General features: G+C 46.8%; 1 long non-coding RNA gene across 1 annotated transcript in view; it reads left to right on the top strand.

The window, feature by feature from the left end:
• LOC116979227 overlaps window positions 1-17,287 on the top strand; it is an 80,944-nt gene extending 63,657 nt beyond the window's left edge. The window contains exon 3 of the long non-coding RNA XR_004413652.1: window positions 17,170-17,287. This is a non-coding gene — a long non-coding RNA (uncharacterized LOC116979227). The remainder of the gene's footprint in view (window positions 1-17,169) is intronic.
• The last annotated feature ends 5,890 nt before the right edge of the window (window positions 17,288-23,177 follow it).

Here is a 23,177-nt window from a genome sequence, read left to right as displayed (position 1 = left end):
CGAAAGGCCTGTTTCCAAAATGTATCACTCTGTGACTCTCTGACTAAGGATGTCAATGTATTGAAAGCACTTCTGAGAGAAAGTTATAGTCACAGAATCTTACAGCGTAGAAACAGGCCCTTCGGCCCAACTTGGCCACACCGACCAACGCCCCATTTACACTAGTCCCACCTGCCCGCGTTTGGCCCATATCCCTCTAAACCTGTCCTATCCATGTACCTGTCTGAATGTTTCTTAAACATTGCGATAGAATCTGCAGGTTCACCAGAGTAATATCTGGATGTGTTTAAGAAGGAACTGCAGATGCTGGAAAAAAATCCAAGGTAGATAAAAAATCTGGAGAAACTCAGTGGGTGAGTTTCTCCAGCATTTGTATCTACCTTGAGTAATACCTGGAATCAGTATAGAAATAAAGAACTGCAGATGCTGGTTTACAAAATTAAATGGGAATGGGTACAACTGTTTTGTTGGACTATCAACAGAAACCCGATGGATAAAAGTGGATATTAATGTCTTTAACTTAAAATGCGCTGATCATATATTGTTCTTGATGTAATACTGCAGGTAAGTGTGATATTGTCCCTGCACTGTCGCACATTTTATATACTGGTGAAGAATCCCACATTGCAGATTTCCTTAATGAGAACCATTCTCACATTCATATTCCAGGCACCTTATATTTTTGCCGTGTTTGGTGTAAGTTGGCTAAAGGGCCTCTGTAAATTGCTGCTAGTGTGTATGGAGTGGATGTGAAAGTGGAATAACTTAAACCAGTGTGAAGTTTTATGATCGATGGTCGGCATGACAATAGACAATAGGTGCAGGAGTAGGCCATTCGGCCCTTCGAGCCAGCACCGCCATTCAATGGCTGATCATCCACAATCAGTACCCCGTTCCTGCCTTCTCCCCATATCCCCCTGACTCCACTATCTTTAAGAGCCCTATCTAACTCTCTCTTGAAAGTATCCAGAGAACCTGCCTCCACCGCCCTCTGAGGCAGAGAATTCCACAGACTCACAACTCTCTGTGTGAAAAAATGTTTCCTCATCTTCGTTCTAAATGGCTTACCCCTTATTCTTAAACTGTGGCCCTGGTTCTGGACTCCCCCAACATCGGGAACATGTTTCCTGCCTCTAGCGTGTCCAAACCCTTAATAATCCTATATGTTTCAACAAGAACCCTCTCATCCTTCTAAACTCCAGAGTGTACAAGCCCAGCCGCTCTATTCATTCAGTAAATTACAGTCCCGCCATCCCGGGAATTAAGCATGGACTGGGTGGGCTGAAGGGTCTGTTTCCATTCTGTATCTCGAAACTAAACTTATAGGCAGAAGATGCTAACTAGTGAAACAGGAAATCTATACACCTGGAAATCATTATCTAATGCCTTGTGCATTAATGCAGGTTTACATGTTAATTAGTGTAAACACCTTCTATTACAGGCAGTATTCATCTTCAGAGAATGACAGTGAATGTTTGGTGCTGTCAACTAATTGGTTTCTCATATGTTATCCAACATACCAACTGGTCTTGCCAAGATTTAAGAAACTTAAAGCACATCTCCAATTTTATTCAGGTACAAGGAACTGCAGATGCTGGTTGACAAAAGAAAGACACAAACGACCCACTGGAGTAACTCAGCATCTCTGGAGAACATGGATAGACAATGTTTTGTGTCGAGACCCTTCTTCAGACTGATTGTCGGGGGTCGGGGAAAATAAATCTCGAAGACAGCAGGAACAGATGGTTCATACTAAATATAGACACAAAATGCTATACTAACTCAGCGGGTCAGGCAGCACCTCCAGAGGAAAAGGACGAGTGACGTTTTGGATCGGGACCCTATTTTCAGACTGAAGAAGGGTCTCAACCCGAAACGTCGCCAGTCCATTTTCTCCACAGATGCTGCATGACCCGCTGTATTATTCCAGCACTTTGGGTCTATCTTTGTAAGAGAGGAGGGCCAGTTAATAGTTTGGCTTGTCTTACCTATAAATACAAGTCTCCCACTTTTGACCAAACTGGCTATATATATATCAGAGAAACATAGAATAGAATAGAATAGAATAGAATAGTTTCTTTATTGTCATTGTAACATGAACCATGTACAACGAAATTGTAAAATGTCATCCAGTCAGTGCACCATTCAAACATTTCTAAAAGCTAACGATACATACAAGCTAAATATTTAAAAAAGATAAACAACTAAAATAAATATCATAAAAATAGCACGCATAAACACCCAGCCCTACATCCTTCTGTCGATTTCACAGTCTCTTAGTATGTATCGCCCCTGCGTTCCTTGGCGGCTACATTTAGTGCCTTTATAGCAGTGGGGTAAAAACTGTTTTTAAGTCTGTTTGTCCTTGTCCTTGTAGATCTGTACCGTCTGCCTGACGGTAACAGTTCAAACAGGGAGTGTCCGGGGTGGGAAATGTCCTTTATAATACTCTGGGATTTTTTGATGCAGCGGGAACTGTGTAAGTCCTCCAAGGTAAGGAGAGGGCAGCCGACAATCCTCTGGGCGTTGTCAATGGCCCTCTGGAGCGCTTTCCTCTGAGCCGCTGTGCAGCTGGTGTACCATACGCATACACAGTATGTTAGGATGCTCTCAATGGAGCACCGATAAAAGGACAGCAGCAGTCTCTGAGTGATGTTATTCTTCCTGAGCACCCTCAGGAAGTGCAGTCTCTGCTGGACCTTTTTCAGCAGCGCAGAGGTGTTCACGCTCCACGTCAGGTCCTCCTCAATATGGATTCCCAGGAAGCGGAAATCCGCCACCCTCTCCACACAGTCCCCTCCGATAATTAATGGTACCATGTCCGTTTTATTCTTCCTGAAGTCTATTATTATCTCCTTGGTCTTTAAGGTGTTGAGGAGCAGGTTATTTTCTCCACACCACACTGTCAGCTGCTCCACCTCATCCCGGTAGGCGTACTCGTCCCCCCCCCGGAGATGAGTCCCACCACCGTAGTGTCATCCGCAAATTTGACAATGGTGTTGCTGTGGTGGGCGGGGGTGCAGTCATGTGTGTAGATGGTGTAGAGCAGGGGGCTCAGCACGCAGCCCTGTGGAGAGCCGGTACTGAGGCTGAGGGCCGTGGATGTGTGATGGCCCACTCTGACTCTCTGGCTGCGACCCGACAGGAAGCTGTTTATCCACATGCAGGTGGAGTGTTGAAGTCCCAAGTCCCCCAGTTTGTCCACCAGTTTGTGGGGAAGGATGGTATTAAAGGCAGAGCTGTAGTCCACAAAGAGCATCCGCACGTAGCTCCCCCGCTGCTCCAGGTGGGGCAGTGCAGCATGGAGAGCTGTGGCTACAGCGTCCTCTGTAGATCTATTCGCTCTGTACGCAAACTGGTGGGGGTCAAAGCTTCGGGGCAGGAGTGATGTGATGTGACCCCGGACCAGTTTTTCAAAACACTTCATCACCACTGGTGTGAGTGCGACTGGCCGGTAGTCGTTGAGGCTGGAAATGTGGGGTTTTTTGGGCAAGGGGACTATGGTTGCGGACTTCAGACAGGGTGGAACAGTGGACTGGGCCAGAGACTGGTTGAAAATCCTCGTACAGACTCCAGGATTTTCCTGGAAGCATGGAAACATAGGTGCAGGAGTAGGCCATTCGGCCCCTTGAGCCAGCACCGCCATTCAATATGATCATGGCTGATCATCCACAATCAGTATCCCGTTCCTGCTTTCTCCCCATACCCCTTGATTCCGTTAGCCCTAAGAGCTATATCTAGCTCTCTCTTGAAAACATCCAGTGAATTGGCCTCCACTGCCTTCTGTGGCAGAGAATTCTATAGATTCATAACTCTCTGGTTGAAAAAGTTTTTCCTCATCTCAGTCCTAAATGGCCTTCCCCTTATTCTTAAACTGTGTGACCCCTGTTACTGGACTCCCCCAACATTTTTCCTGCATCTAGCCTGTACAATCCCTTAAGAATTTTACATGTTTCTATAAGATCACCCCTCTCGTCCCTCTAAATTTCAGTGAATATAAGGCCAGTCGATCCATTCTTTCATCGTATCTCAATCCCGCCATTCCAGGAATTCACCAGGTGAACCTACGCTGTATTCCTCAATAGCAAGAATATCATTTTTGTTGACAATTTCTAGCCATAGACACTATTAAATAATAAACTAACATGCCCACTTCTTTATATACAAGTTACTATGAGTGCTAAATTTTTGTCATACCTGTTTAGTGTAAAGATACATCATGGAAACAGGACCTTTGGCCCATTGAATCCATGTCGACCTTTGATCACAAGTCTACACTAGTTCCATGTTATTCCACTTTCTCATCCTTTCCCTACACACTCGGGACAATGTACAGAGGCCGATTAACGTAAAAATCTGCATGACTTTGGGATGTGGGAGGAAACCGGAGCACCAAAAGAGGAAGCCAACGTGGTCACGGGTAGAACGTGCAAACTCCACACAGACAGCACCCGAGGTCGGGGATCGAACCTGGGACACTGGCGCTGTGAGGCAGCGGCTGCATCATTGTGCCACTGTATTTTTCTCTCTTCATAAGGTCATAAGTGATAGGAGCTGAAATAGGCCATTCAACCCTTCAAGTCTACTCCGCCATTCAATCATGGCTGATCTATCTCTCCCTCCGAACCCTATTCTCCTGCCTTCTCCCCGTAACCTCTGACACCCGTACTAATCTTCTAGTAAACACAAACACAAACACAAAGATTGGCAACCTCAGTCAATATGTTCTTTCTCCTTGGTGTCATTCATTTCAAAGCTTTACCTGTAAAGACCTCTGGCTAGGTGTAGTTCTTGATGGAAGGCAAACATGTGAAAAATTCTTACCTTTTGTTTTACGGCTGAATTTCGAATGGCTTCACTTTGGGTATTTTTACATTTGTGGGTGGATATGACGCGAATCAGAGATTCAGTTGCTCCAGCAACATTTGTTTATATTCTCATCATAGTTTCAGAGCCTGGCTCAACTGTAACAAAGCCAAGCCACTGCGCTTTGGCTCAATGCAGGAAAACAAATCAAGACAGCTTTGTTCTACGATCGTTACCCAAGGACCTATTATTCACTGAGCCATCAATTTGTTTCGTTGATAAACAGGACTTCCATTCTTCCACCATCCGCAGTCCAATCTTACGTTGATGACTTTCAGGTTTCTACAGCCCAGCCATCTGCTGTTTATGAACTGCAGTTGCTTGAAGTACTCTGCTTTATACATCAATGACATGAGACTGTGGTGTGATTCCTATCAATTAAAAAAATTCAAATTAATTAAACAAAATCTCAATAGTGAGATATTCAAGATTATTTCCTTTCTTGCAATTCGAAGTTTAAGATCATTAATTGTATTAGTGCAAGTCCACCACCGATTTTCCATCTCACTTGGATCCAGAGCCCTTCTGGATTGGTGTGTAATGCCCCTGTCCCACTTGGGAAACCTGAATGGAAACCTCTGGAGACTTTACGCCCCACCCAAGGTTTCCGTGCGGTTCCCGGAGGTTTTTGTCAGTCTCCCTACCTGCTTCCATTACCTGCAACCTCCGGCAACCACCTGCAACCTCCGGGAACCGCACGGAAACCTTGGGTGGGGCGCAAAGTCTCCAGAGGTTTCCGTTCAGGTTTCCTAAGTGGGACAGGGGCATTATAGGAGGAACTGCAGTTGCTGGGTTAAACCGAAGATAGACACAAAGTGCTGGAGTAACTCAGCATCTCTGGAGAGAAGGAATGGGTGATGTTTTGGGTCGGATTTGCAGAAAATGATTTAATAATGCTTCTGAGTTTGATTTTTTTAGCTTATTGAATTTTACTGTATTTTTGCATCTGCCTCATAGATGTAGCTGAGTGCCCATTCACCATGTTCCTGCCTCTTTACTGTACTTTTCTTTTGAGATACTGCGTGGAAACAGGTCGCTTGGCCCAGTGAGACTGTGCCGACCAGCCACTGGTTCTAACTGCACACTAGGGACAATTAACCTGCAAACCTGCACGTCTTTGGAGTGTGGGAGGAAACCGGAGCACCCGGAGAACCCACGCGGTCACAGTGAAAGTGTACAAAATCAGTACATCCCTCTTGTTTGTATGACAGCAGAAACCAAATTGTTGTCATTTGAACCTCATTGAGTCCTAAGTGAATAGAGTAAAATAGTAAGATTAAACGAGAACTTACCAGTTTGAAGTTTGATCTGTATTTTATGAGGAGTTACGATGAGGGATTACGTGAAGAACCCGCTCAGCACGCATGCGCGGCATACTTCAAAGCAGCGGTGTGGAATCACAGATAGACACAGTTATTGAAGTAAACATAGTAAAGACAAGGAGACATCAGTTTATGAATTTGACCCATATTATTGAGGGTGGGAGCGGAGGGCACGTAATCCCTCATCGTAACTCCTCATAAAATACAGATCAAACTTCAAACTGGTAAGTTCTCGTTTAATCTTACTATTTTACTTCGGAGTCACGTGAGTGATTCCGTGAAGATTTTCAAAGCTCTGTGATTTCAAACCGTGTAACAGTTATTACTACATCACTGCCGAAGTCTTTGAGGGAGGAAGTGTGTTATCGTAACCAACCAATGAATCTGTTTGTAGAAAAACACAATGGTATTTTTTAACAATAACAACAAAGAAATTAAATTGCTCCCCTGGGCTTAAATTAAATATTTGCAGTCTGTAAAATCTTTCCTGCAAATAAAACAGGTTTTGCCAACGGCTTATTATAAAATTTCTGAACGGTCTTTCCCCCCACCATCCTGCTGTAGCCAGGATGTGGTTTATAGGCACGTCCATTCTTTTAGCCGTCGACGTGGATGCTGCCCTGGAGGAATGAAATTTGTACATGTTAGTTTTTACCCCATGGCCTGTTGTCCTGTAGCTGGTTTTAAATAGACAGGCAGGGCAAATCTAGCTGTGTTGATGGCTCTGTAGCTGAGTCCTTCATCGTGGTGAAGGTTCACCAGGAATTCCAGTACGTTGGTAACTGTAGCGGTTGAGTAGGTGGTCCCTGTATCCAAGCAGTACTTCTCCCATTTTTTGATGCTGGACAAGTGCTGTTTTTTAGTGGATGTTCGGTGGGATGCTGACATGGTGTCAACGGTTTGTTATGATAATCCCAGTCCCAGAAGTGGTTTGTGCAGAATCTGCAACCCAGGAGTTTGATTTTTTCATGGCACGGGTGGCTTGTGCCCGACACTGGGTGTTAATAACTCTGGGTCACTGGGGAATACCATCGGAGTTTCAACAACCATGTCATGGAGTATTGGGAACCATGGCTGTGTAGGTCAGTCGGGTACTATCAAAATACCTGAAGCAGAGTCCATTTGTACTGTGCGTCGTCCCCGACTGATGAGGCAGAAGGGAGGAAATGCATAGAAGAAGAATTTCCCCAATCCAGCGCGAACGCATCTACCGCTGCTGCCTCAGGGTCTGGTTCCCAAGCGACATACATAGGTACCTGGTGATTTAGCCTTGATGCAAATAAATCGATATCTGGCGTGCCATATTGCTTGATAACTTTTTTTTTGGGGGGGGGGTTTTTAACATCCATTAGATATTGTCATTAAATTTACGTGACCTGGTGTCTGCCACTGTATTTAGCTTACCTGGCAGGTAAGTTACTGATAGCCAAATATGTCTTTGGACACACCATTGCCAAATTGTGTTGACCAACTTGTCGCATGATACCGATTTTATGCCGCCCATATGGTTAATGTAGGCCACCACCGTAGTATTATCTATTTGTAACCGTACATGCAAGTGATGCATATTTATGCATATGCTTTTAAACCATAAAAGTCACCCAACATCTCTAGATAATTAATGCCCATTAATTATAAGTGTAAGTGGTAACGATGATTCTGGGTTAGTCCATCTACTGCTTGTGCTGGATATAGAGTTAGTTGCTCCCCAGCCTTGAGCACTGTCATCTGTTTGGATAACTGACGTAGGGTTAGTGATGATAATAGGCTGAAAACTATGTCAAACGTTTTTTGCCCACCACTGTAGTTCTGATATTACTTCAGTGGGTAACTTCATGAAATGATCATAATGACTTGTATGTCGTTTTTGGTACAAAGGTCCGAATTATGTAGCCGGAAATGCTGCTACCATTTTCCCAACTACTCTGTTACTTGTCGAGTAGTTGGTAGTTTGTTGACCATTAAATTGTTGCATGATTGTGCCAATTCAACTATTTTGTCTCTTGGCAATGTTACAGTCACGTAGACTGAATTAATTGTGAAGCCCAAGTAGTCCATGATAGTGGATGGCTTCAACTTAGATTTATCTGGATGTAAGACAACCCCAGGGTTTCGAATAACTGTTTGGTAGCTGAACAGCTAACATAGTCAATTTCATGGTCTTGCCTACCATTTAGGATATCATCAAGATATGCCATGACAATATGTTTTTGTCTTCTGAATATTGCCAGAGCTGGTTTTAGTGTCTTGGTGACACTCTTGGCTGATGTGAACCCATTGGATAACGCTTTAAACTGCTATAGCTGCCCCATCCAGGTAAATCTGCGATGATCCTTGTGAATGGTACTAAATAGTAAACATCTTTAAGATGAATGCTTGCCATGAAGTATCCTTTGGAATTTAGTTGTTTGGCAGTAACAACTGGTTCCATTTTGAAATGTATATACTTAACAAACATATTTAGTGAAGTTAAGTCAATGATGATGCGACATCCACCATCTTTTTTGGGTTTAGTGAATATATTTGATACGAATTGCAAGGGTTCAGGTTTTCCCATGATACCCTTTGTAATTATTCTCACCAGTTCAGCTTGTCCCTCTTGTTTCTTTAACGGAGAGGGGAAAAATACCCTCTGGGGTGAATGTTGACCTGGTGGCAATTTTTCTAGTATGAACTGTATTTGTATTCACTAATGCCATTGAGTATATACTGATCACTCGTGATAGACTCCCATGTGTTAGTATTACTCTATATACTGGTAGGAACCAGACCCACCTACCTCCATGGTTATGGGCATTCTTCTGTTTCCTGCCGGTCCAACGAGTGTTGCACGTCGTCTGACGTGGCGGTGACGTTGGGGGGTGGCACATTTTCCATGGGGTCCGCTCTGGGCCCTGGTCTAAAGAAGACTTTCGGTGATAGAATGCGGACCCCGAGCTTTCATCAGTCCGATATGGTAGACGTTGACTGATGGACGCGATGGGGTGCTGCTGCGTAGGAATTACTGTTTTTTGTTTGCTCGTCCCGGCCCTGCCCTCATGAGCCGAAAGTTTTGTAAAACCTCTTTCATGTCCTTCATATGCTTTGTGAGGTTTTTGCCAAAGAGCAGTGGGTCTGGCTCAGTGGCTGGGGTATGCACAACCCCGCAATGTAGGATTTATGGCAGGTCTTATGACTTGTTTACGAAGGTTGTGGTCATCTCCGTATTTGTCCATGGAACGAGGAGAAACGATGTGATGGCTGACGTCAGGCTTTTAACGGCCTCCTGTACGTGGGGTTTCCACGTAGCTGTCCACCACACCTAGCAGCTCTTCCTGTTCCTGCACCCCTTGCATACTCCCGAGATCTTCAGCCATTGCCCCTGTTCTTGACCAGTACAGTCCTGGTCACCAAAGCTATCCTCTGGAAAGGAGGAAGCAATGGACAGTGCACAAGGCACTGTGGAGGGAGTGCTTGACCCCCCTCTGCGAGAGCGCCCCTCCTGGGGTGCACCTCGCTGGAGCTCCTGCTCCAAGAGCCGCTCCATGCGGCTCAGGCGGCTGTCTCTCCCCCGCCTGGGTGGAGAGACGTCCCCGTCCGATAAGTCGGAGCCACCGGCCGGATGCCTCTTCCATGGCTTTACTTCCAGTCCGCTGCTCAGGCGCTAGCGGGGCTGGGCTCGGACGCGGTGTCGGGGTATAGCGGACCGCCCGGTAAGCGGTCCTACCGCCTTGTTGCTGCCCCCGCGAGACGGAACGCTCCTCCGTGGAGTCGAGCGAGGGGCAGGTTAGTCCAAGAGCCTTTCTTCTCTGCCTGAAAGCAGAAGGCTCCCTGTGAAAGAAAACCCGACGTCAGCTTACCTGACGGTCCGTTCTTTCACTTCCGTAGCGGGAGCGCCTGACTCCCGATGCGCCGCTGTTGCAACTGCTGGCGTTAATGCCGCGCATGCGTGCTGAGCGGGTTCTTCACGGAATCACTCACGTGACTCCGAAGTAAAATTAGACCATTCAGCCCATCAAGTCTACTCCCCCATTCAATCATGGCTGATCTATCTCTCCCTCCTAACCCCATTCTCCTGCCTTCTCCGCATAACCACCTGACACCCGCACTAATCAACAATCTATCTATCTCTGCCTTATAAATATCCACTGACGGCCTCCACAGCATCTGTGGCAAAGAATTCCATCACAGCAAAGCAAAGTGTTGTGTTAATGGCAGTGCCCATTCTCATTGTAAATGCTGTTTTTGGTGCTGTCATGGCATGTATTTTCACAAGAAAAGGAAAAAATCCCCTCTGCAAGTATGCCCCTGAAAGGCATTGTAGACATTAGTAGTGGCGCAGTAGAGCAGCGGGTAGAGCTGCTGCCTCACAGCGCCAGGGACCCGGGTTCGATCCTGACCAGGGGTGCTGGTCTGTACGGAGTTTGTACATTCTCCCCGTGACCTGTGTGGGTTTTTGCCAAGACCTTCCAAGTAAATTGGCTTGGTATGAATGTAAATTGTCTCTAGTGTGCGTATGATGGTGTTAAGGGCCTGTCCCACTGTACGAGGTTAATCAAGTTCTTTGCCCGATTCGAGCTTGGAGAATGTACGTAGCGGGTCCGTAGGAGTTTGTGAACGTCCCGTAGCGGCTCGTAATGCTAACGGTCGGTACTCAGGAAATCCGGTAAACTCGTGACGTTTTTTCAACACTTTGAAAAATGTCCACGAGTAAATAAATACTCGTGATGAAAAATATTGTTGCTTTTTACTCGTACGAGCCGTTTACGGGACATCCCGTAGGACGACAGATGGCACAATGGGCTAAGTGTTCGGCTGGCAACCGGAAGGTAGCTGGTTCGAACCCCGCTTGGAGTGCATACTGTCGTTGTGTCCTTGGGCAAGACACTTCACCCACCTTTGCCTGTGTGTGTCCTTGGGCAAGACACTTCACCCACCTTTGCCTGTGTGTGTGGATGTAATTATGTGAAGCACTTTGGGGTCAATGCAAGTTGACTAAAAATGTGCTATATAAATAAATAAATAAAAAAGAAATCCACGGACTCCTACGGACCCGCTACGGACATTCTCCGAGTTCGAATCAGGGGAAAACTCGGGAGAACTGTTGAATTACCTCGTACAGTGGGACAGGCCCTTAAGTGTGCGGGGATAGCTGGTCGGTGCGATGCCGAAGGGCCTGTTTCCGTGCTATATCTCTAAACTAAAATAAACTAAACTAAACTAGTGTGTAGGGAGTGGATGGAAAAATGGGATAACTTAGACCTAGTGCGAGCGGGTGATTGATGGTCCTCGTGGACTCGGTGGGCCATGGAGCCTGTTTCCATGCTGTATGCTTCCATACTTCAATCGATCATTCAAATGTTAAAAGTGCGTAGGGAGTGAATGATAAAGTGGGATAACATAGAACTAGTGTGAAGGGGCAACCAGAATGGACTCAGTGGGCCGAAGGGCCTGCTTTCATGCCCTATCTCTCTCAATTTCCTTTGTGCTGTTCCTGATCACAAATGATAGCTGGTGAGAATGTGTGGTTACTATTTTAAACAGTATTACATGAAGCATCGCTACAGAAGGGGGCAGCATTGCACTATGTCACAGCCGGGTGTGTTTTAGTGAAGGTTTCAGCCTGAAGATGTTGTGAAATACTGAGTGTGACGTTCGTGAGCCGATCACAACTACCGGACTGCTCCAGGAATAAGTTGCACTGGTGTTTCCGAAGTTTAGATTTAAACATTGTCCACAGCACATATAAAGCTTAATTAAGCCGAAATTTAAGCCTTTAACTTTAGGGTATTCTGTGACGAAAAATAAAAGGTAGCGTTAACTGACTGGTTAGTTTAGAGATACAGCGTTAACTGATTGATTGGTTTAGCAATGCAGCGCGGAAACAGGCCCTTCGGCCCACAAAGTCCGTGCTGACCTGCGATCCTGCACACAAACACTTTACACTATCCTACACACGAGGGACAATTTACAATTTTACCGAAGCCAATCAACATAGAACCCTGCGCGTCTTTGGAGTGTGGGAGGAAACCGGAGATCCCGGAGAAAACCCGCGTGGTCACAGGGAGAACGTACATAATCCGTACAGGCAGCACCCATAGCCAGGATCGAACCCGGATCTCTGGTGCTGTAAGGCAGCGACTCTTCACCTTTTTCAACAATTCTTTTCAACAATTCCTCAAATTCTTTAAGCAATAATCAACAGTTTGTGATTGCCATCTTTATCCATTACTCATTCAATAATTTGAGACGTTAACCAGAATCTTTCCTTGGGACCAGTTGCCCACATGCTTTGTCAAGCCAGTTGTGTATTTTGGATTGCTAGCGTATTGTAATGGATATATCTCTTCCCCGGAGTCTTGGCAATGACTTCTTCCTGCCAGTACTAGGTGGGTAAAAATAGACTCCAATGTGGGCATACGGTTTTAATGCCAGAAGCAGCTGCAAAATAGTATGTGCGCTGCAAGTGCCAATCCCAAATTTGTTTCTTCAAGTGTTCGAAAGGATGATATTGTTGCCAGGACTCGAGGGCCTGAGCTATGGGTACAAGTTGTGCAGGGCAGGACTTTATTCCTTCGAATGCAGGAAGATGAGAGCGATCTTGGAGAGGTGTAATATCATGAGGGGAATAGGAGAATAGAGGGGGTACAGGCACAGAGTCTTTTACTGAGTATAGTGAGTCTATAGTGAGTATAGGAGCAGGGAGGTTCTACTGCAGTTGTACAGGGTCTTGGTGAGACCACACCTGGAGTATTGCGTGCAGTTTTGGTCTCCTAATCTGAGGAAAGACATTCTTGCCATAGAGGGATTACAGAGAAGGTTCACCAGACTGATTCCTGGGATGTCAGGACTTTCATATGAAGAAAGACTGGATAGACTCGGCTTGTACTCGCTAGAATTTAGAAGATTGAGGGGGGGATCTTATAGAAACTTACAAAATTCTTAAGGGGTTGGACAGGCTAGATGCAGGAAGATTGTTCCCGATGTTGGGGAAGTCCAGAACAAGGGGTCACAGTTTAAGGATAAAGGGGAAATCTTTTAGGACCGAGATGAGAAAAACATTTTTCACACAGAGAGTGGTGAATCTGTGGAATTCTCTGCCACAGAAGGTAGTTGAGGCCAGTTCATTGGCTATATTTAAGAGGGAGTTAGATGTGGCCCTTGTGGCTAAAGGGATCAGGGGGTATGGAGAGAAGGCAGGTACGGGATACTGAGTTGGATGATCAGCCATGATCATATTAAAATGGCGGTGCAGGCTGGAAGGGCTGAATGGCCTACTCCTGCCCCTATTTTCTATGTTTCTATGTTTGCGTGGAGCAGGGGAATCAAGAAGGACATACAGTAGGTGCAAGGTGGGAAGGGGAAGATTTAAAAGGAACCTGAGCAGCATAATTTTCGTTCAGAGGCAGGTGGGTTTATGGAACAGAAGAGTGAGTTGATGCAGGTACCATAAGTTCATAAGTTCTAAAAGCAGAATTCCATGCGACGTGTTTCAGTTTTAAAACTAGGTCAAGCAGACGTGCAGATTCCTAAATTAATGTCATAAGTGATAGGAGCAGAATTAGGCCATTTGGTCCATCAAGTCTACTCTATCATTCAATCATGGCTGATCTATCTTTCCCTCTCAACCCCATTCTCCTGCCTTCTCCCCATAACCCCTGACGCCCGTACTATAATAGCATTTAAAAGGTATTTGCTACGTGGTAAGGTCTGAAGAGGGGTTTCGATCCAAAACGTCGCCTATTTCCTTCGCTCCATAGATGCTGCCTCACCCGCTGAGTTTCTCCAGCATTTTTGTCTACCTTCTACATGGATAAGAAAGGTTTAGAGGGCTTTGGGCCTAGTGCACACTTGTGTGTGGTACGAGCTGCCAGAGGAGGTAGATGAGGCAGGTACACTAAAGGGCCTGTCCCACTTAGGTGATTTTTTCAGCGACTGCCGGCGGGACTGTCACAGTCGTAGCAGGTCGCCGAAAAAGCAGCGAATGGACCCCCCCCCCATGATACTGCCTATGACAACCTACGACAGTCGACGTCAAGCTACGGCAAGCTACTGACAACCAGCGACCCAATCATCTCGACTTAGGACGTCCACCTACGACCACACCTACGACAACCTACCATCACACAGGCAACAACCTACGACAACCGAAGTCAACCTACGTCCACCGGTGACAAGCACGACAAGCATCGACCCTGTCGGCAACAACTGAAGACAATTCGCCGTAAGTTGACGTAAGATGTCGCCAATGGAATTCACCGAAGCCAGCACCTGGCGACAACCAACGTCACCTGGAGTCATCTTGGTGACAACCTATGACAACCTACGACAGGAGAAGACAGGTAACGTCAAGCCCACAGTCGCCAAAAGGTTTTGAACATTTCAAAATCCAGCAGCAAATCAAAACGTTCCGACACTTGAGGAGACAACTCACGACAATACAGGCGTCAATAGACAATAGGTGCAGGAGTAGGCCATTCGGCCCTTCGAGCCAGCACCGCCATTCAATGTGATCATGGCTGATCATCCACAATCAGTACCCCATTCCTGCCTTCTCCCCATATCTCCGCTATCTTTAAGAGCCCTATCTAGCTCTCTCTTGAAATTATCCAGAGAACCTGCCTCCACCGCCCTCTGAGGCAGAGAATTCCACAGACTCACCACTCTAAGTGTCTCCTCGTCTCCGTTCTAAATGGCTTACGCCTTATTCTTAAACTGTGGCCCCTGGTTCTGGACTCCCCCAACATTGGGAACATGGTCTCGTCACCCCGCGACCATGTGGCGACAGACTATTTTCCAGCTGTCATCGAAATAAATTGCCTAAGTGGGATAAGCCCTTTATATCATTTAAAAGACACCTGGACGGGTACGTGGATTGGGAAAGGTTTAGATGGATATGGGCCAAATGTGGACAAATGGGACTAGCTTAGATGGGGGATCACAGGCATAATGGACGAGGTGGGCTGAATGGCCTGTTTCCATGCTGTGCCTGGAAGCTGGACAGGGTACAGATAAGATTTAGGAGGATGTTGCCAGGACTAGAGGCTGTGAGCTAAAGGGAGAGATTGAGTAGGCTGAGACTCTATTCCTTGGAGCGCAGGAGGATGAGGGGTGATCTTATGGAGATGTACAAAATCTTGAGGAATAGATCGGGTAGACGCCCAGTCTCTTGCCTAGAGTAGGTGAATCGAAGACCAGAGGACATCGTTTTTAAAGTGGATGGGGAATGATTTAATAGGAATCTGCGGGGTAACTTTTTCACATAAAGGGTGGTGGGTGTATAGAACGAGCTGCCAGAGGGGGTAGATGAGGCAGGGACTATCCTGACGTTTAAGAAACAGTTAGACAGGTACACGGATATGACAGGTTTGGAGGGGTATGGACAAAACACAGGCAGATGGGACTAGTGGTGCAAAAACTGCGAGTCTGGTGTGAAAAGTGCGAGCCTGGCCTGAAAAGTGCGAGCCTGGTCTGAAAACTGCGGTCAGTTTGGGCAAGTTGGGCCGAAGGGCCTGTGTCCACTCTGTATCACTCGATGACTGTTGCAGTTTTAAAACCAAGTCAAGCTCTGTACACAGACTCTTGGTAGTAATGCCGACCACTATTGCTCAGCCATTGCATTCAAATAACTGATTTGGATGCTGACACATTGACAGATGTAACTCATCGAAATCCTGGGCTGCTCAACAATTGGCGGCTCGTTTCTGGAAAAGACAAAATAAGGAGAGGCTCGGATTAAGTAACCACTACCAGGTAGCTTGCCCTTCATTAGTAGCGTGAAAGCCTTTGTACGGTTCATAATTGGTTCTGTTTGAAGTGCCCTAGTTTACTTGTTTCCATCATCACATTGCTATTTGTTTTGCTAGGTCAGAGCAAATGGCTTCACAAAACAAAAAGTCCTACACATACCCGAAACGTCACCCATTCCTTCTCTCCAGAGATGCTGCCTCAACCGCTGAGTTACTCCAGCATTTTGTGCCTACCTTCGATTTAAACCAGCATCTGCAGTTCTTTCTTACACAAGGGAACTGCAGATGCTGGTTTAAACCAAAGGTAGCCAAACGCAGGCAGGTGGGACTAGCGTAGATGGGGTATCATGGTTTACATGGGCAGGTTGGCCTGTTTCCATGTGTGTGACTCTATGACATGTGTGTGACTTCTATGACATTGAATCCCAGCAAATGCCGGGCAAAGGAGAAAAAAGTCCCAAACCGAAGAACGGTCTCGACCCAAAACGTCAACCATTCCTTCTCTCCATAGATGCTGCCTGTCCCGCTGAGTTACTCCAGCTTTTTGTGTCTATCTTACAGATACTCAATGAGAGGACTATTTCTCCTTTGACTGCATTTGCTGGAATTCAATGTCATAGAATCACAGAGTTGTACACATCGAAACAGGCCAACTTGCCCATGTAGAGTCATAGAGATATAGACTCATAAAGTCATAGTGTGATACAGTGTAGAAACAGGCCCTTCGGCCTTACTTGCCCACACCGGCCAACATGTCCCAGCTCCATTATTCCCACCAGCCTGCGTTTGGCCCATATCCCTCCAAACCTGTCCTATCTATGTACCTGTCTAACTGTTTCTTAAATATTGGTATAGTCCCAGCCTCAACTACCTCCTCTGGCAGCTTGTTACGTACACCCACTACCCTTTGTGTGAAAAAGTTACCCCTCAGATTCCTATTAAATCTTGTCCTCTTCACCTTAAACCTATGTCCTCTGATCCTCGATTCACCTGTGTTCAAGAAGGAACTGCAGATGCTGGAAAATCAAAGGTACACAAAAAAGCTGGAGAAACTCAGCGGGTGCAGCAGCATCTATGGAGCGAAGGAAATAGGGCCGAAGCCCGAAACATTGCCGATTCCCTTCGGTCCATAGATGCTGCTGCACCCGCTGAGTTTCACGATTCACCTGTACTGGGCAAGAAACTGTGCATCTACTTGACCTGTCCATGATTTTATACCCTCTCATCCTATGATCTTGTTAACCTCCTCTCAGACCTGTCCATTCTCCGACTCCTGGCACCATAAGACCAGTGCCTACCTCATCGGCAACCCTCGGGCTATCCTTGATCGGTCTTTACTGGCTTTACCTTGCACTAAATGCCATTCCCTTATCATGTATCTGTACACTGTGAATGCCTCGATTGTAATCATGTATTGTCTTTCCGCTGACTGGGTAGCACGCGACAAAAACAGCTTTTCACTGCACCTGCACACATGACAGTAAACTGGACTGAACTGAAACTGAAACACTTCCAAAACCCCCCCCTCACCCCCAACCCCCACGCACACACAGTGCCTGAAGAAGGGTCCCGACCCGAAACGTTACCCGTCCATGTTCTCCAGGGATGCTGCCTGCCCCCGCTGAGTTCCTCCAGCACTTTGAGTCGGTTCTTGGACATCACTCTTTGTTTTTTTCCACTCAATTGCTAGTCATTGTTGATCAGGTTAGGTTTCAATTTCCAAGAGATTCAATTAGTCTTGGGCATAAACACAAGACAACCAGCAGTGATTTGGCAGTTCCTTGGACCCACTGCTCAATTATGTTCTCTGTTGCTCGTGGCCCTCTTGCGAAAAACGTAACTTTACCTCCAAGTTTTCTTGGCTGCCAGTGTATCTTCAGCAATAGGTTCTGCCATATAATCAGTTCCATTGTTAGTTAAATAATAATGTATTTGTCCACCATTAAAACGTAGGAGTGAATTTTAATTCAATTGATTGCTGTTGGCAACACACACTGTACACGACCAAGTTAACATCAATCTTATAAAGAGTGCAGTGTGGAAAGGTTTCTGTGCAATATTAATGTTAGATGTCAAAAAACATAAGTATCCTGGTTTTCCAGTGAAGGAAATGGAGAGTCCGGAGTGTTATCGGACCTGAAGTGGTGAGTGAATCTTAAGTGAAACTAAACTCCAAGAGTTGACTGAAAGAGTTAGAAAATACTAGACTAAGTGGGACCCGTTGGGTCCCAGTCACACGGGAGGCCTTGTTCCCCAACGCAACCCGTTCCCCAATGCAATATTCCACCACTCACCCATTCCCCCAATGCAACCCATCCCCCCAACGCAATATTCCACCACTCATGTATAGCCCCCACTGCGCAGGCATTTCCCCTCATCCCCCAGCACTCCCTCTCCCTTCACCCTCCCTCTTAGAAACATAGAAACATAGAAAATAGGTGCAGTAGTAGGCCATTCAGCCCTTCCAGCCTGCACCGCCATTCAATATGATCATGGCTGATCATCCAACTCAGTATCCTGTACCTGCCTTCTCTCCATACCCCCTGATCCCTTTAGCCACAAGGGCCACATCTAACTCCCTCTTAAATATAGCCAATGAACTGGCCTCAACTACCTTCTGCGGCAGAGAATTCCACAGATTCACCCTGTGTGAATTTTTTTTTCTTATCTCGGTCCTAAAAGACTTCCCCCTTAGCCTTAAACTGTGACCCCTGGTTCTGGTCTTCCCCAACATCGGGAACAATCTTCCTGCATCTAGCCTGTCCACCACCTTAAGAATTTTGTACGTTTCTATAAGATCCCTCCTCAATCTTCTAAATTCCAGCGAGTACAAGCCGAGTCTATCCAGTCTTTCTTCATATGAAAGTCCTGACATCCCAGGAATCAGTCTGGTGAACCTTCTCTGTACTCCCTCCATGGCAACAATGTCTTTCCTCGGATTTCTTTCCTCAGATGTCTTTCCTCAGTCTTTCCCCTCTCCTCCTCCCCTCCCCCAATCCATCCCTTACCTCTCCCTCTCCTTTCCCCTACCCTCAGTCACTCCCTTCCTCACTCCATAACTCCTCTCCCCTCCCTACTCCCCTCCTATCCCTCTATCCCCCACTCCTCACCTCCCGCTATCCCTCCTGACCTCCCCCACTGCCCTACTCTCCCTCTATTCCTCACTCCCTACCTCCCCCACTCCCCCCTCCTCTCCCTCTATCCCCCCACTCTCCCTACCTCCCCCACTTTCCCCCTCTCCCTCCCTACCCCTTCCTCTCCCTCAATCCCCCCCACTCTCCCTCCTCACCTTCCAAGGATCTTTCCCCTTTCCTCCTCCCCTCCCCCACCTCTCCTTTCCCTTACCCTCAGTCATTCCCTGCCTCCCTCCATCCATACAAAGCAACATCTGCAGTTCCTTCCTCCACAGGTCATTCATTGTTAGCACTAACTGCTCGGCCACCCTGCAACCCGACTCTCCCTCCCTCCCTACCGCCCACAATGACTCAGCCGCCGTTCGGCCCATCCCCGTCCTGCCCGCCCGCCCGCTGCTGCCACTCGGCCCGTCCCTGCCCTGCCCACCCGCCTACCTGACTGCCTGCTCGCAGCGAAAGAGCTTGGCTAAATTAGTCTGAAGAAGGGTTTCGGCCCGTAACGTTGCCTATTTCCTTCGCTCCATAGATGCTGCTGCACCCGCTGAGTTTCTCCAGCATTTTTGTCTACCTTTGGCTAAATTAGTTACTTTAAAATAATATCTACCATTGGGATGGAGACACCAAAGAGGCCCCAAAGCCACGGTGCACAGCTGCATAACCTCGTCTGTACGCAAGGTCTGACCACACGCAGGCTAGCTTGGAGACACGAGGAATTGTAGATGCTGGAATCTTGTGTAGAAGACAAAGAGCTGGGGGGGGGGGGGGGGGGGTTCAGCAGGTCAGGCAGGCACCTATTCCTTGTCTCCACAGATGCAGCCTGACCCACTGAGTTACTCTAGCATTATGTGTCTATCTCTGGAAGACATGGATAGTTGACATTTCAGATCAGGACCTTTCTTCAGACAGCTCTGAAGAAGTGTCACAACTAAATGTTGCCTGGCTGTGAACTCCAGAGATGCTACCTGACCCGTTGAGTTCCTGCAGTAATTTATGTTATAGAGTCCTCGATACAGTCATAGAGTGATACAGCGTGGAAACAGGCCCTTCAGCCCAACTTTCCCACACCGGCCAACATGTCCCAGCTGCACTAGTCCCACCTGCCTGCGCTTGGCCCATATCCCTCCAAACCTGTCACATCCATGTATCTGTCTAACCGTTTCTTAAATGTTGGGATAGTCCCAGCCTCAACTACCTCATCTGGCAGCTTGTTCCACACATCCACCACCTTTTGTGTGAAAAAGTTACCCCTCAGATTCTTATGAAATCTTTTCCCCTTCACCTTAAACATATGTTCTCCAGTTCTCGATTCCCCTACTCTGGGCAAGAGACTCTGTGCATCTACGCGATCTATTCCTCTCATGATTTTATACACCTCAATAAAATCACCGCACATTCTCCTGCACTCCAAGGAATAGAATCCCAGCCTACTCAACTTTTTCCTTTCGCTCAGACCCTCTAGCCCTGGCAACATCCTCGTAAATCTTCTCTGTACACTTTACCAGCTTGACAACATCTTTCCTATAACATGTCCCGTCTACACTTGTGCATTTGGCCCATATCCCTCAAAACCTGTCTTATGCTCGTACCTGTCTAAATGTTACTGCAATGTTGACAAACACCTCCCTATAAGCTTCATGTGAACAAGGAATATTGCTCACCCAATGTATAAATGTAAAAAAAACTAATCGTTAATCTACAATCTTATCCACTGATGGTCACAACATCGGAGGCCTGGATCGCCTCAGCACAGAGGGAGAACAAGGAAGGAAGAGACAGAGACTTTAAGACATTTGCCTTCCATCACAGTGAGGAGGTGCCTGGTGAACTCACTGTGGTGGATGTTAAATTTGTGTTTATTGTGTGTTTTTGTTATTTTATAATAGGTATGACTGCAACTCACGAAATTTCGTTCAGACCGAAAGGTGAATTGAATTGAATTGAATTATCCTTTATTGTCATTCAGACCTTTCGGTCTGAATGACAATAAAGGATAATCCAATTCAATTCAATTCATTCAAAATGCGTTGCATCCGATTCTGTGAACGTTTGTCTTTCATTAACAAATATGATTCCTCAATTAATATATTCATTCCTAAAGTACTCTGTAAATTGTATCACAGAAAACCTAAGTCTGTAAGAAGCGTTTTCCCACACTACTGTTTGGCTAACAAGCCTATAATTGTTTGTGTGTGTCGTGTGGTGAGGCGTTACATTGGCTTTCATCCATTCATCTCACTGGATCAGTACATTTAAGGCATGTTGTTTTATTGTTAGTGCTGCGTGGGTCCTGACACCAGATCAATAATGTACACTGGCTCACACAGTTAACATATTAGCCGGGACATCCCGTATATTGGGCTAAACTGGTTTGTCCCGTACGGGACCGCCCTTGTCCCCCATATTTGACCGCTACTACTCGGGTCGAGGGGACTGTCGGGTCGGGGCGCCACATCCGGCCCCCGCCTCACCCGTCCCGACGTAGTGCAGCCCATGGAGTGTAGCAGCAGCAGCATCAGCGCCTCGCCCGTGGCCCCGTCGGTCGGCAGCCCGGTCAGCTGTCCGACCTTCGGACCTTCGCTTACCGCCGACACCACCACCACCCCTCCTCCTCATGGCCGATCATCGGTTCATGAGTTGGATGGGGCGCCGGACTTTGGCCCGGGCCAAAACTCCTCAGCTGGCCCGCCGGCTGGGCTTTGTGTCCAGTCCAGCACCCGGGCCAACTCATCATTCACCCAGCCACGGCCGAGTCGGTCAACGAATTGCCGTCGGGAATTTGTCCCTTAATTTGACCGTTTGTCCCTTATTTGGGAGTGAGAAAGTTGGCAACCCTACATTAAGATGAACTCACCCGATGGGCTTTATTTCTGGGTCTAGAATCATCCCCAGAGCCAACTAATAATGTGATAAACCACAATAACGTTTAGTGCAAGATAAAGACCAAATGTGGCCTGACCAACGCCTCATAGAGTCTCAGCATTACATCCCTGCTTTTGTATTCTGGCCCTCTTGAAATTAATGCTAGCATTGCATTTGTCTTCTTTACTACCGATTCGACTTGCAAGGTTAATGGTTTGGGAATCCTACACCAGCACTCCCAAGTCACTTTGCACCTGATTTCGGGAGTCTCTCCCCACTTAGAAAATAGTCAACGCCTTTATTCCTGCCACCAAAATGCATGACTCCACACTTTGCTACACTATATTCCATCTGCCATTTTCTGCCCACTCTGCCAACCTGTCCAAGTACTTCTGCAGAGTGCCTACTTCCTCTGCCTAGCTGTCCCTCCATCTATTATCGTATTTTTCGCAAACTTGGCCCCTCATCCAAAGAGCAATGTATAGGCCGCACCGTGGCACAGTGGTAGAGTTGCAGCGCCGGAGACTCGGGTTTGACCCGGCCTAAGGTGCTGTCTGTACGGAGTTTGCACGTTCTCCCCATGACCCCGTGGGTTTTCTCTGAGATCTTCGGTTTCTTCCCACACATGTTAGATTTAGCTCTTAGGGTAAAGGAATCAAGGGATTATGGGGAGAAAGCAGGAACGGGATACTGATTTTAGATGATAGCGGTGCTGGCTTGAAGGGCCGAATGGCCTACCTCTGCACCTATTTTACCATGTTTTTTTCCTATGTTTTTTCAACTCCAAAGACGTACAGGTATGTAGGTTAATTGGCTTGGTGTATGTGCTAATTGTCCCTAGTGTGTGTGGGATAGTGTTAATGTGTGCGGGGATCGCTGGTCGGTGCGGACTCGGTGTTCCACGCTGTATCTCTAAACTAAAACTAGCTAATTCATTAGTGTTGGACAAAGATGTCCGTGATCACCTTGGTCTATTGGACACCTATAGGACACCCTGCGCTGTTCTATATTCCCAGCATGTGAACCTGGCACATCCGCTCTGAGAGTTGCGCGGCTTTAGAGTTTGGTTAACTGGTATCGCTGTTGGTCTGTTGGCAGAGCTCTTCAGATTCACTGAGATGTTGGGAGTTCTGCCAACTCCTGATGCCCCTGGGCTGTGTGGCTGCTGAATCAGACGTTCTTGAAGAATAACAGGGGTTGGATTCTATTAAAGGTTATTCCAGGCTGTGCAGCCTTCTGGCCAGCTGTAAATCGACCAGGGGTCATTT

The sequence above is a fragment of the Amblyraja radiata genome, chromosome 12 (assembly GCF_010909765.2).
Source record: "Amblyraja radiata isolate CabotCenter1 chromosome 12, sAmbRad1.1.pri, whole genome shotgun sequence".
NCBI classification, from domain to species: Eukaryota; Metazoa; Chordata; class Chondrichthyes; order Rajiformes; family Rajidae; genus Amblyraja; species Amblyraja radiata.
This window is presented reverse-complemented; position numbering and strand designations above follow the sequence as displayed.